Source organism: Mobula birostris, chromosome 9 (genome assembly GCF_030028105.1).
Source record: "Mobula birostris isolate sMobBir1 chromosome 9, sMobBir1.hap1, whole genome shotgun sequence".
Classification (NCBI taxonomy): Eukaryota; Metazoa; Chordata; class Chondrichthyes; order Myliobatiformes; family Myliobatidae; genus Mobula; species Mobula birostris.
In genome coordinates this window covers 36,935,283-36,949,248 of record NC_092378.1, presented here as the reverse complement: position 1 = coordinate 36,949,248, position 13,966 = coordinate 36,935,283, and the positions used below count along the sequence as shown (strand labels likewise).

General features: G+C 43.2%; 1 protein-coding gene and 1 long non-coding RNA gene across 6 annotated transcripts in view; one reads left to right on the top strand and one right to left on the bottom strand.

The window, feature by feature from the left end:
* The window catches only part of LOC140202682 (uncharacterized), a 71,289-nt gene extending 65,019 nt beyond the window's left edge, over positions 1 to 6,270 (bottom strand). For all 3 annotated transcript variants that reach the window (XR_011887161.1, XR_011887162.1, XR_011887163.1), the window contains exon 1: positions 5,295 to 6,270. This is a non-coding gene — a long non-coding RNA (uncharacterized lncRNA). The remainder of the gene's footprint in view (positions 1 to 5,294) is intronic.
* LOC140202681 (rho GTPase-activating protein 8-like) overlaps positions 5,408 to 13,966 on the top strand; it is a 94,935-nt gene continuing 86,376 nt past the window's right edge. The window contains exon 1 of one of the 3 annotated variants that reach the window (XM_072267835.1): positions 5,408 to 5,798. The gene's annotated coding sequence lies outside the window, so the exon portion shown is untranslated. Of the gene's footprint in view, positions 5,799 to 6,726; positions 6,810 to 13,966 lie in introns of those variants that run through there. The other 2 variants (XM_072267837.1, XM_072267836.1) reach the window with 2 other exon arrangements.

Sequence of the window (13,966 nt, the reverse complement as noted above, 5' to 3'; positions counted from 1 at the left end):
ATCTCTAGGAAGAGGTGCAGTCGACGTTTCAGGCCGAGACCCTTCATCAGGACTTCTGCCATATTCAAACACTATCACGACTTGCATCTTGTTTGCTCACATAACCAGCCAAACAGTCAGGCAGACAGCCTTGTTCTTGACAGATCGTGCGATGCAAGATCGTGTAAATCACTGAGGATCATGCACAATTCATTCTCTCTTTCTGTTCCCAGAACAGGGTAGGGCAAATTCAGCTCTGGAGACAATGAACCAAAAGAAAATAAGGGCCTGGAGGGCGATGTAGGAGGGTATAAGTTTCGAAAGTTAAAAGGTCAGATCAACATTGTGGGCTGAAGGGCCTGTACTGTGCTGTAGTGTTCTACGTTCTAAAAGTTTTAACCCTTCATTCTTCGTTGAGAAGAAGCTTACTAAAACGGAATTATAATTCAGCAGCCAGGGGCACTACCTATGCCTGTCTTTTCACTGGTGTAGCTATGGGCACTCACATGGGCCCCATCAATGGCTGCGGTTTCATTAGCTATGTAGGACAGTTCATGTTCCAAGCCTTCACCAGTAATGCTCCACAACTCTTCCCCTACTGCACTGATGACTACATTGTTGCTGCTTCATGCACCCATGCTGAGCTCATCAATTTCATCAACTTTGCTACAACTTCCATCCTGCCCTTAAATTCACTTGGCCCATTTCTGACACCTTTCTCTACTTTCTGGATCTTTGTTTCCATCCTTGGAGATGGATTGTCAACCAACATTTTTTAAATGCCACTTCCCTTTTTGCAGTTCCCTTGCCTCTGCCACATCTATTCCCAGGATCAGGCTTTCCTTTCCAGGCCATCAGAGGTGTTCTCCTTCTTCAAAGGATGCGGTTGCCCTTCCTCCACCATTGATGCCTCCCCCACCCGCATTCTTCCATTTCCCGAACATCCATGCTCAACCCGTCTTCCTGATGCCATAACAATAATAGAGCGCCTCTTGACGTGACCTTCCATCCCACAAGCCTCCGCATCCTGCACAACTTCTGCCATCACCAAAGAGATCCTACCACCAAACATATCTTTACATCCTCCTCTCTCTGCTTTCCACAGGGATCGCTCCCTCCATGATTCCTTTGTCCATTCATCTCTCCCCACTATTCTCCCTCCCTGCACATAAGCCTGCAAATGGCCAAAGTGCTTCACCTGCCTCTTCACCTCTTCCCCCATCTCCATTCACGACCCCAAACAGTTTCTCCAGGTGAACAACACTTCGCCTGTGGATCTGCTATAACTATGTGGTGCTCCTGATGCGGCCTCCTCTACATTGGCAAGACCCATTGTAAACTGGGGGACCACTTTATCAAGCAGCTCCACTCCATCCGCTAAAAGTGGAACTTCACAGTGGCCAAACATTTTAATTCCAATTCCCATTCTGACATGTCAGTCTATGGCTTCCTCTTGCGCTATGATGAGGCCACTCTCAGGATGGAGGAGCAACACCATATATTCCATCTGGGTAGCCTCCAACCTGATGGCATGAAAATCAATTTCTCCTTCCAGTAATAAAATTATTCTCTCCCCTTCCCACTTCCATTCCTCACTCCAGCTTCTTATCTCTTCTTACTTGCCTATTGCCTTCGTGCCCTGTTTTCCCTTTCTCCTATGGTCCATTCTCCTCTCCTACCAGATTCCTTCATCTCCAGCTCTTTACCTTCCTACCCACCTGGCTTCACCTATCATCTTCTAGCTAGCCTCCTTCCCATCCCCCCCACCTTTTTATTCTTCCCCCTTCCGTTCCAGTCCTAAAGAAGGGTTTCAGCCCAACATGTTGACTATTTATTCATTTCCATAGATACTGCTTGACCTGCTGAATTCCTCCAGTATTTTGTTTGTGTTGGTTTGGTTTTCTAGAATCTGCAGAACCTCATGTCTATAATTGAAGAGTTTGACAAATCCTTTTCAACAAGGAAATGATGGCAAACCCCATTTAGCCCACTGATAGATTTAAATGTTATGTACCATCTGATTTCTTGGTTTTATTTAGAACACAAGGATCTGAAAAATACAGAGGTAGTCAAACTTTTCTCGTGCAAGTTCATCTTGAAGCTATGTAACCTTGGCTCTGGATATGAGCATTCATAGGGACTTCCACTGTGCTATGCTACTCCAATAGAATGTACTTTAGTAATAACACAATTGTTAAGAGGTCAGCCCAGAAATACTAGCACTGCCTCCATACAGAATGAATCTGTTGCCCTCCTGCAGCCTGATAACCCATAGTCTGCATTCATAAGTACAAAATGCAAACCAAATCCAGGGCTGCTAGACCCAGAACCTCCTGAATTTGTCTCATATTGACACCAGCAGCCTTATTGTAGACAATATAGCCACTGCTGAAATATTGTGTAGGAACAATAGGAAGGGCAGAGGCATGCAGAATGTAGATACCATGAGATTTCACAAGAGCAAGATCATGGCTAGTTTAGGATTCTTGATTTGGTATTTTCTTTAATTGTCCTTGGGGTCAAGAAGATGGCTGTGGTGTGGGCAATTGAGATGGTATTCATGGAAAGCATGATCTAAATGGTTGTTCTAAGGTTGTGCCACCAGAAAAAAAGCTCCCTCCATTATGATCACTGCTTTATGATACATTGCATTCTGCACCAGTTCTGAAACCTTGATCTTAAATAACGTTTTCTTCATTCGACTGAAGGCTTTGCCTTGTGGATGGTGAATTCCATCATTAACACCGGCCTTTGCATAAAGGAGTCTCCTGAGAGGTGGGAAATGGTCCGCAGTTCCAGGATTTTTCCTCTTTTTTTCAATGTCCTTTTCGGCTGGACAGCTATGATTTACAGGCCTTCACCACCCTCTCTCAACCAGCTGTACCACCACTTGAGTTCCCAAGTCTCTCCTGATCTCCATACTTTTGTAGAGGTTTCCTTTGTGTTGGTACTAGGACCCGAGGTATTGTCATGATGAAACAAGATGTTCATTATGATGACAAACATATACAAAATGTTGGAGGAATTCATTGGACCAGGCAGCATCTATGGAAAAGAATAAACAGTCAATGTTTCTGTCTTTCCATTGATGATGCCCGACCCACTGAGTTCCTCCAGCATTTTGTGTGTGTTCATGATGATGAGACTATTCTCTTAAGTATTTTGTCAAGAGAAGTACACCACAGGAGTTCACCTTCTCCTTCCTCATCAATCATACTCTGCCCCAAGTGTGGCCTCCCTTCCCATCCCAATGTCTAAGTTGCCGATGACGATCAGCTTATCTCTAACTGGCACAGAGACTAGTATTTTTCCCCCCACTGTTGAAGCAGAAGTTCTTGTTATCATTTACCCTATATGCATTGTTGACTCTAGGGATTGTTTCCACATCAGAGCAAGTTGAGATATCATAAACATCCTTGAATTCCACCCGGGGGGGGGGGTGGAAATCACTGAGACATCAGACTAGCTCAGTTTTGAAACAAAATTCACATTATTAGATTAAACTTTATTGTCATTGTGCCAAGTACAGACACAATGCCAATGAAATGCAGTTAGCATCTGACCAGAAATGCAAAGAATAGTGTTATTTACAAAATAACTGCGAATAAAAAGTGCTACAGCACACAAATATAAAAGTACTGAGACAGTACAATATGGGTGCAATACTGCTTAGCACTGTGATGTGAGGTTCAGCAGGGTCACAGCCTCAGGGAAGAAGATCTTCCTGTGCCTGCTGGTGCGGGAGCGGAGGCTCCTGTAGCGCCTACCGGATGGGATGGAGATGGCATTTCCTCTTCCAAACTATTCCTGCTCAGTGTGTCTCACTCACTGTGACAACACTGATTACAAAGTGTCCATGTTCCGAAGCCATGACACTGAAACAGTATTTAGGTCTGTCATGATTTACCAGATCCCAATTTTCATATCAGGAAGTGTGTATTTGCTATGTGTGGTGGCTGATGCAGACATTTGGGCTTCACAGAGCGAGGTCTTAATCCAATGGCAAAGGGTCCAAGGAACTGGAGACTTAGCTCATACATAAAGGAGAGTTCTTGCATAAGACAGCATGGACCCAGATACATGTGCACAGCACATTGGGCACAGTCACTGCCTCCTCTTCACAACTCACTCACTGGGTCTCAAACCCAGCCCCATTCCTGGCTGCAAAGCTCCTCACGTTCCCGACCTGCCTCTACCTCCTGCACACCCAGCCCACATTCCCAGCCCCCGGTCTCAGCCACACACAAATGAAAGTTCCCAGTTCCTGCTCTAGCTGTATGAACATCCAGGATGTTGAATAAGCAATGTACACGCCTACACCAGAGTCACCTTTCAAGAGCAGCATAGAATCTTGACGACCACCTGAGATAATTCAATTTAACAACTGAAACAAAGTACAGCACATTTTGTCATTACTGAGGTCCATTATCCTGAATTGTAAACCATAGAATGGGATTTAGACACAGAATTACTTCCTCATGTAAAGGCAACAGTGAGGCAATAACTAGCCCTATGTGATTGTCCTTGTTTCACATTACTGAAATGGTCTGCATAAGATTAGAGATTTAGATTTCCAAGACAGCTAGAGACATAACTGCACCACATACAGTACATTCCCTAATTCCACGCACAATGACGACCAAAATTAAAACCAATGATACAGTTCATTTAATTATTTTAAATAAATTATTCAATTCATTGATACACTCAAATTATATTTTGTATCAGACAAGATGTCAAAATTTTCTCTGATTTAACTAGATTTGTATTTTATGGCGTTCCACTGCAGCCTGTAGGTGACTGTTTTCTACCTTCAGCTTGAATTTCAGAGAAACACATATTCTACTTCCCAAAACAATTCTGCACAATCGCATCTATTACTTCACTGTAGAAATAAAAGACAAAATTAGGGACTTAATTACTTGTAAACATGCTAGTCTATTATCTCTATCCACCCAATGTGCATCGCAAGATCAGTTTTTGAAAACACCAGCAATGTTACAAGAAACTGTGCAATAATACGCTTCAAGATAATCAACTTTGCTACAGGGCGACAGGGAAAAGCAACAAAAAAATCGGTATTAATGAGGAGTTCAGACGTATGGAAAAAACCATCTATATTGCTCATTTATCCATAACTTCATTTTTAAACGTGTACTTTGGTCAATTGCTTATGAAGTTTCTTTTTATAAGCACGGTAGCCCAGAAATATTCTGAAAGGTGCTCTATCTTATAATTTCATATTAAAAAGGCAGTAAATTATTTAAGTTCACCCTCCCTTCCCATCCCCCACCTCTTCCTCTTCAAACACTTACCTGAGTGGTGAAGTACTTCAAATCGGACGAAAAAAACACTTCCGTGAATAAAAGTTTGAGGATTCTGTTTTACAGGAGGAGTGGGAACTACATACGATCGCTGTTTGGCTCAGTCCTGCTTAAGGACTGAATAAAAATCCCGTGGACAGAGATAGTTTACGTCGCCTGGTCGAAGTTGTTTTGCGTCTGAAGATTTAGATGAGCTCGCGTGCAGTTTCCTTGCCGACGGAATGAGCTCTCGGGCGACATTTGGTCGCTCACACTTGCTGCAAGTTAGTTAACTCACTTCCCTTAGAAAATGCGTTCACTTAACAAGATTATGTACCGATTGAATTCGTTCTCGAGGCGAAACACAACTTGAAGGGAGAAACGCGCATGCGTTGGCCCAGGAACTCCTTTTATCAGAAGTTTGTTTCGCTCTTGCGGAGAAAAATCACCTGGAGAGTCGGGAGAAGTACTTTGTAGAGCGTGATCGGTTCCAAAGAGTGCCTTTCTTTACAAAAGGTAAGGAAAGGTATTGCCACGCTTTGTCGGGAAGTTGGAGGAGATACTTGGAATAGTTAAAGTGACCTGAACTCGAGTTATTCGGGCTAAGTTGAGATCTCTGCCGTTGCTGGTAAAGGACATTATCAAAGCAGGAACGTGGACTGACGGACAGACTATCAACTCTTATGAAAGGTTTTCGATTTGAAACATACTTTTTCGACCTCCCACTGTACCTGCTGTCGGACTTGCTGGGTGATTCCAGATATATTTTATATTTCAGATTTCCAGCTTTCGATTTCTATTCAGAACGGTGATAGGCCGAAGAGGGTGGTGTGAGGGAATTGTCTCTATGCCCAACAGAATGGCTTTAATTCTGAGGCAAAATGTTGCAGTTATGGACAAAACGGAGATTTTATTTCCGCCCTTTGAAGGTAGAGGGTGTCTGGATTGGAGAACCCTCGGCATATTTTCTGAAAGCACCCGGGATTCTTTGTGGGTGTAGATCAAGACCTGGGACATAGACATTAACCTAAATAACCTTTTTGCCAAAGTCTGCGTCATAAATTTTTATCACTTACCTGATGACCTCCAGGTTAACTTAGCAGTTAATGAATTGTAATCCCATTTCATGTCCGCTTTCCGATTAGCCTGGGCTATTCCCCTGCCAATGTATTGCTTTGAAGTGGGCTTTGTGAAATCAATTGCAGATTTTAGATCAAAATCTCTAATCAGAATTATACTTTAATGGCAAGTATAACAGGTTTATCTCTAATTACTGGAAACTTTGAAAATTATGTAGAAAACTTTTAAACTTGCAGAAAGTGAGCAGTTCAGGAGACGTCTTGTGTAGTGGATAAACCTTGTGGGGATTTTCTAGTTCGGGGAGATGTTGGTTTCTGTCGATGTCACAGATCTCAGTAGGTGTGTCAAGGACAGAGATTTAAGGCTAGCTCCTGCGGTGATCGCAGTGCAGTGCACTTTGCTATAATGTGCCAGTGTAGCGAGGAGGGTAAAATTCCAGTGAGAAAGGTAAGGATTCAACTTGGTGTTCCGTGTGAAAATCTTGTGCTGTACCACTTTTGGTGACACATGTTTGTGGAATTTCTGAGATGCATAGTGATCAGTAATCTACTTTCTCACTGACAGTCAGTACACTATCTGTCTGGACATTTTGTTCAGAGTGGAGAAATTATTTAAACTGAACAAGGAAAGACGCTGTCAGCCCCACCAATGAGCTTTATCTTCTAAAACATTTGCCTTTTAATATCTATTTCCAGAGAATTAATTTTGTGACCTATTTTTTCAAAAGAATTAATTGTACAGTGGCTGCATTGGAATTTGAATCCCACTAATAAGTTGACTGCAACACACATGAAAGTTGCTGGTGAACGCAGCAGGCCAGGCAGCATCTCTAGGAAGAGGTACAGTCGACGTTTCGGGCCGAGACCCTTCGTAAGTTGACTGGATGTGTACAATGCTTTGAAATACTCCATGCTAGACTTTAATCTTGATTTACTTTTAGAATAAAGACTGGGTGCTTGTTGTGCAGGTAGAATCTCCTCCCTCCTGTTCCATGCAGACGACACTTGCAGTGAGTAGCAGCAGCCAAAATGACTGACGGGAAATTGCAGTCCTGCCAGTTTTGCATTTTGTGTTGCAGGTTAAGGAAGTAGAGTACGATAGTAATTTCAAATAATATTTTGCAGTGGCCATATGATTTCCATTAGTCAGGATGACATGGTGAAACTGTTTTCAGTAAAATGTTTCGACAATAACAAAAATAGATGACAATGACATAATTTTGCATGATATAACAAATTTTGTTAGTTGGCAGAAGCATTGCAAGTTCTAACAGGTTTGTGAGTAGCAAAAAGAATCCAAGTCCTTCTCTACTCCTCACCTCAAGCAACAAGTGTGAAAAGCTCATGATCTTCATTATCCCTGAGACTCAATCTTAGGGGTTCATTTACATTTGTCCATCAATCAAATCTTGCTGTTTTCACTCTAAACTTTCATTTATTGTTTAATTGAGATAAAGTGTGTGGAATGGACCCTGCCGGCCCTACGAACCACACTGACAGGTGAATCCCCGATGTAATCTTAGGCTAGTCACGGGACAATTTACAATGACCAATCAACCTACATCTTTGGAGTGCAGGAGGAAATCAGAGCACCCGGAGGAAACCCTTGTGGTCACAGGGAGAATGTACAAGCTCCTGATAGACAGCGGCAGGAAGTGAACCCAGGTCGCTGGTACTGTAAAGCATTCTGCTAACCACTACACTATCGTACCACCCTATCTCTGCCTTTTTCCACTCTCCTCACTCATTTTGTCTGTGTAACTCCCCTTCTATTCCTGGCCCTGTAATACTGTCAATAATCCTTTACTCTGCTGTGCTCTAAAACTATCATCATTACCCATCCTGGATAAACAACCCTTGACTCTCTCATTGTCATAGTCATACTTTATTGATCCTGGGGGAAATTAGTTTTCGTTACAGTTGCACCATAAATAATAAAACCATAAATAGTAATATGTAAATTATGCCAGGAAATAAGTCCAGGACCAGCCTATTGGCTCAGGGTGTCTCACCCTCCAAGGGAGGAGTTGTAAAGTTTGATGGCCACGGGCAGGAATGACTTCCTATGACGCTCTGTGTTGCATGTCGGTGGAATGAGTCTCTGGCTGAATGTACTCCTGTGCCCATCCAGTACATTATGTAGTGGATGGGAGACATTGTCCAAGGTGGCATGCAACTTGGACAGCATCCTCTTTTCAGACATCACCGTCAGAGAGTCCAGTTCCATCCCCATCTCTCAGTGGTTCCCAGCCTAAGGTCCATGGTGCCCTCAGTTAATAGCAGGGCTCCATGGCATAAAAAAGGTTGGGAACCCCTGCTCTATATCTTTGCAAATATCTTTTCCATCTTCTGCTTCTCTCTCTGGGGTCCTTGCACATGCAGCAGCCTCCCAAGTTTTCCTCCACCTTTTCCAGAACTTTGTTCAGTTTCTCCTCTGATTATTGGCCCTGCCCCAGTCTGAATACAAATAACCAAAATCTCCATTAACATTCATTCTGATTGTGATTATGGTAATACATTTCTTCTTGTGCCTCTTGACATGCCTGCAGCTTTTGATGTGCTGATCACCTCTTATCTCATAGGACAGCATAGCTGGAAGAAACAGAAAGGTAGAGGCATGGTCATTGTTTTCACTTCCTATGCCTACACAAATTACTCTGCTCCCCCAGGCTAATGTTTCCTTGACACAGCTTTATACAGAAATATTGTTCCTTTTTCTGCAGATATATTGAAGCCTTGAACTTCTGCTACATCTGATCTGCTAAGTGCTTGCCCAAAATACAGCACTAAATAAGCAGAACTGAGTTCCAACTGAATGTTGGGATGATCAATGTGACTTTGGTCCCTGGTGCAAAGCTTTATTCCCTGGCTGTGGAACAGCTTAATGTTTCTATTTAGACAATGTGTCCCAATCATCACAAAATAATTTAAGGGGTGACAAAGTGACACAGTTAGAGTGACACTGGTTCAAGCCTGACCTTGGGTGTTGTCTATGTGGAGTTTGCACTTTTCCTTGTATCATCTAGTTCTCTGGTTTCCAGCCAGATCCAAAAATCAGCCTACCATGGGGAACCTTGTTAAACACCTTACTAAAATCCATATACACCACATTTGTGACTCTGATTTCATCAATTTATTAAGTGACAGAACAAGCTGACGATGTAACAGACGTGAATGTGGTGTATATGTATTTTAGTAAGGTGTTTTACCCGGTTCCCCATGACAGGCTCATTCAGAAAATCAGATATGGGATCCAGGGAAACATAACTGTGTGGATTTCGGATTGGCTTTCCTGCAGAAAGCAGAGGGTAGTAGTGTTCTGCCTGGAGATCTGTAAATAGTGATGTTCCACAGGGATACATTCTGAGACCCCTGCTCTTCAACATTTTTTTAAAAATATATAAATTATCTAGATGACGGAGTGGAAGAGTGGATTAGTAAGTTTGCACAGGAAGCTTAATGGTGTTATGGATAGTGTAGCAGGTTGTCATGTGTTTCAATGGGACATTGGTAGTCATAGTCATAGTCATACTTTATTGATCCCGGGGGAAATTGGTTTCCATTACAGTTGCACCATCAATAATAAATAGTAATAGAACCATAAATATTAAATAGTAATATGTAAATTACGCCAGTAAATTATGAAATAAGTCCAGGACCAGCCTATCGGCTCAGGGTATCTGACCCTCCAAGGGAGGAGTTGTAAAGTTTGATGGCCGCAGGCAGGAATGACTTCCTATGACGCTCAGTGCTGCATCTCGGAAGAATGAGTCTCTGGCTGAATGTACTCCTGTGCCCAACCAGTACATTATGTAGTGGATGGGAGACATTGACCAAGATGGCATGCAACTTGGACAGCATCCTTTTTTCAGACACCACCGTGACAGAGTCCAGTTCCATCCACACAACATCACTGGCCTTACGAATGAGTTTGTTGATTCTGTTGATGCCTGCTACCCTCAGCCTGCTGCCCCTGCACACAACAGCAAACATGATAGCACTGGCCACCACAGACTCGTAGAACATCCTCAGCATCGTCCAGCAGATGTTAAAGGACCTCAGTCTCCTCAGGAAAGAGACGGCTCTGACCCTTCGTGTAGACAGCCTCAGTGTTCTTTGACCAGTCCAGTTTATTGTCAATTTGTATCCCCAGGTATTTGTAATCCTCCACCATGTCCACACTGACCCCCTGGATGGAAACAGGGGTCACCAGTACCTTAGCTGTCATCAGATCTACCACCAGCTCCTTAGTCTTTTTCACATTAAGCTGCAGATAATTCTGCTCACACCATGTGACAAAGTTTCCTACCATAGCCCTGTACTCGACCTCATCTCCCTTGCTGACACATCCAACTATGGCAGAGTCACCTGAAAACTTCTGAAGATGACAAGACTCCGTGCAGTAGTTGAAGTCCGAAGTGTAAATGGTGAAGAGAAAGGGAGACAAGACAGTCCCCTGTGGAGCCCCAGTGCTGCTGATCACTCTGTCGGACACACAGTGTTGCAAGCACACGTACTGTGGTCTGCCAGTCAGGTAATCAAGAATCCATGATACCAGGCAAGCATCCACCTGCATTGCTGTCAGCTTCTCCCCCAGCAGAGCAGGGCGGATGGTGTTGAACGCACTGGAGAAGTCAAAAAACATGACCCTCACAGTGCTCGCTGGCTTGTCCAGGTGGACGTAGACACAGTTCAGCGGGTAGACGATGGCATCCTCAACTCCTAGTCGGGGTTGGTAGGCGAACTGGAGGGGATCTAAGTGTGGCCTGACCATAGGCCGGAGCAGCTCCAGAATGAGTCTCTCCAGGGTCTTCATGATGTGGGAGGTCAATGCCACTGGTCTGTAGTCATTGAAGCCGCTGGGGTGCGGTGTCTTCGGCACAGGGACGAGGCAGGACGTCTTCCACAGTACAAGAACCCTCCAGCGCCTCAGGGTCATGTTGAATACATGGCGAAGTACTCCACATTGCTGAGGGGCACAGGCTTTGAGCACCCTGGTACTGACACCATCCGGTCCTGCAGCCTTGCTTGGGTTGAGACGTTTCAACTGTCTTCTCACCTGTTCAGCCGTGAACAGGTTGGGATGCAGAACTGGGCTGAGAAGTGGCAGATGGAACACAATCCAGAGAAATGTGAAATACTACACGTTGAAAGGTTGCATTTGAAGGCAGAGTGCAAGGATTATGGCAGGATTCTTAGCAGTGTGGAGGAACAGAGGGATCTTAGGGTCTGTGTCTATAGATCCCTCAAAGCTGCTATGCAGTTTGATAGGGTTACATAGAAACATAGAAAATAGGTGCAGGAGTAGGCCCTTCGGCCCTTCGAGCCTGCACCGCCATTTATTATGATCATGGCTGATCATCCAACTCAGAACCCTGCACCAGCCTTCCCTCCATACCCTCTGATCCCCCTAGCCACAAGGGCCATATCTAACTCCCTCTTAAGTATAGCCAATGAATTGGCCTCAACTGTTTCCTGTGGCAGAGAATTCCACAGATTCACCACTCTCTGTGTGAAGAAGTTTTTCCTAATCTCAGTCCTAAAAGGCTTCGCCTTTATCCTCAAACCGTGACCCCTCGTTCTGGTTGTTAAGAAGGCATCTGATGTGTTGACCTTCATTAGTTGGGGAATTGAGCTCATGTGCCTGATGTAATGTTGCAGCTCTGTAAAACTTTGGTTAAACCACACTTGGAGTATTGTGTTCCCTCATCATAGGAAGGATGTGGAAGCTTTAGAGAGGGTGCAGAGGAGATTTACCAGGCTACTGCCTGAAATAAAGAGAACATGTCTTGTGAGGAAAGATTGAGTGAGCTAGTGCTTTTCTCTTTGGATTGAAGGAGGAAGAGAGGTGAATTGATAGTGGAGTATAAGATGATAAGAAACATTGATAGTGTGGGCAGCCAGTGCCTTGTTTCCAGGGTGGAAATGGTTACTATGAAAGGGCATAATTTTAAGGTGATTGGAGGAAAGTATAGGTGGGATGTCAGAGTTATTTTTGTTTAAACAGAGTGGTAGCTGTATGGAATGTGCTACCAGGGCTGATGGTAGAGGCACATATATTGGCGACATTTTAAAAAACTCTTAGAAGGCAAATAAAAGGGTATATGGGAGGGGAGGATTAGATTGATCTTGGAGTAGGTGAAAAGGTCATCACAACATTGTGGGCCGAAGGACCTGTACTGTGCTGTACTGTCCGATGTGTGGTTTGGCAGCATAACTGGTCATAGCAAATTGAGTGGTAGAACTGGGGGATAGTTGATGGGAATATGGGGAGAGTAAGTCAAATGAGTGTTTGATGGTTGTCGTTGACTTGGTACTAAAGAACCAAATACAACCAGATTTTGAACCTGTGGGGAGATTTCCATATATTATAAACGCTGCTTGCACTATTTCTACTTCAGTTCCTCTGTTAAAATTCTCATCTGTACAGTTGTTTGACCATGGCTTGATGGTTTCAAATGCATTTGTAGCAGATTTTCAGTTCTACCATGTTGGATTTATGATGATTCAGTACTCCATTGTCCATTTTGTAACTTGCAGTACTTCCACTACTCCTTTGTGGACCTACATTGGCTCTCCATTAAACAGCACCTTAGTTTTAAGATGTTCATGCTTGTTTCTAATTCTCTTCATGGCCTTCCACCTACCTATCTCTGTAATCTCTTCCCGGTATGCTTTGTTGTATATTAATCTGATTCTGACCTCTGATCATTCCTGAGTTTAATTAATTTCCTTCTTCAGCCGCTAATGCGGAGGGAACTGGAGTTCTCCCTTTGAGCCTCTCTTAATTTGACTAAACTCTGTTATCTTTTCTTGCTGCAAGTTTTCCTGGTGTTTCTGACAATTCCTTTTTAAGTATCCAACTTCTGAAATACTGTGGGACATACTGTTTATTAAAGGTGATGCATTGATCCAGTTGTTTATTGAGGTAAGGTGTAAGTAATTTCATATATGTTTCAGTGTGAATTTATCATAGAACCAACTAAATGTTTTGCTTTGACTAGCCATCTAATACCTATCCCCTGCATCACCACACTCACACTATTGACACAGAGCCATAATTATTCTAAACTGTAAGTGTCCCAATTTCATGTTTTCACAGAGCTCTGTGCGATAATAGTTCAGTGTATGTGTTGCCTAGGAGTGAACATATTGTTTAAAATTAATAATCATCCCTTTTCCCCCACACATCTACACTTCCCTCAGTAAAACCCAGTCACTGTGCATAGTTTAGTTTAATCATTCCAATCCTCTTGTGCAAGCATTCCTATGTTAATAAGTGGAGGAATAGTCTCAGCTTTCAGGATGGTGGGTGATAGTTTGGCAATACTTAATTAATGCCTCCATTTTCAGCTTCTTAAATTGTGTTACATTATTGTTCATGGAGCAGCAGCCTTCTCCAAGCAAAAGTACAAAGGTACTGTATAGTTTTATGGGTGCCGGTTGTCTTCAGGAACCTACATCCAATGGCAAGTTTTAAGTTGATCAATAGCCAAGGTTTTGTCTGCCAACATTCCTCAGTCAGCTGTTGTATCTGATTGTCTGGTGTTTCATTTCACATCGATTTGATCATTTTTGTTATCCTTCATTCATTCATTGCTGAGA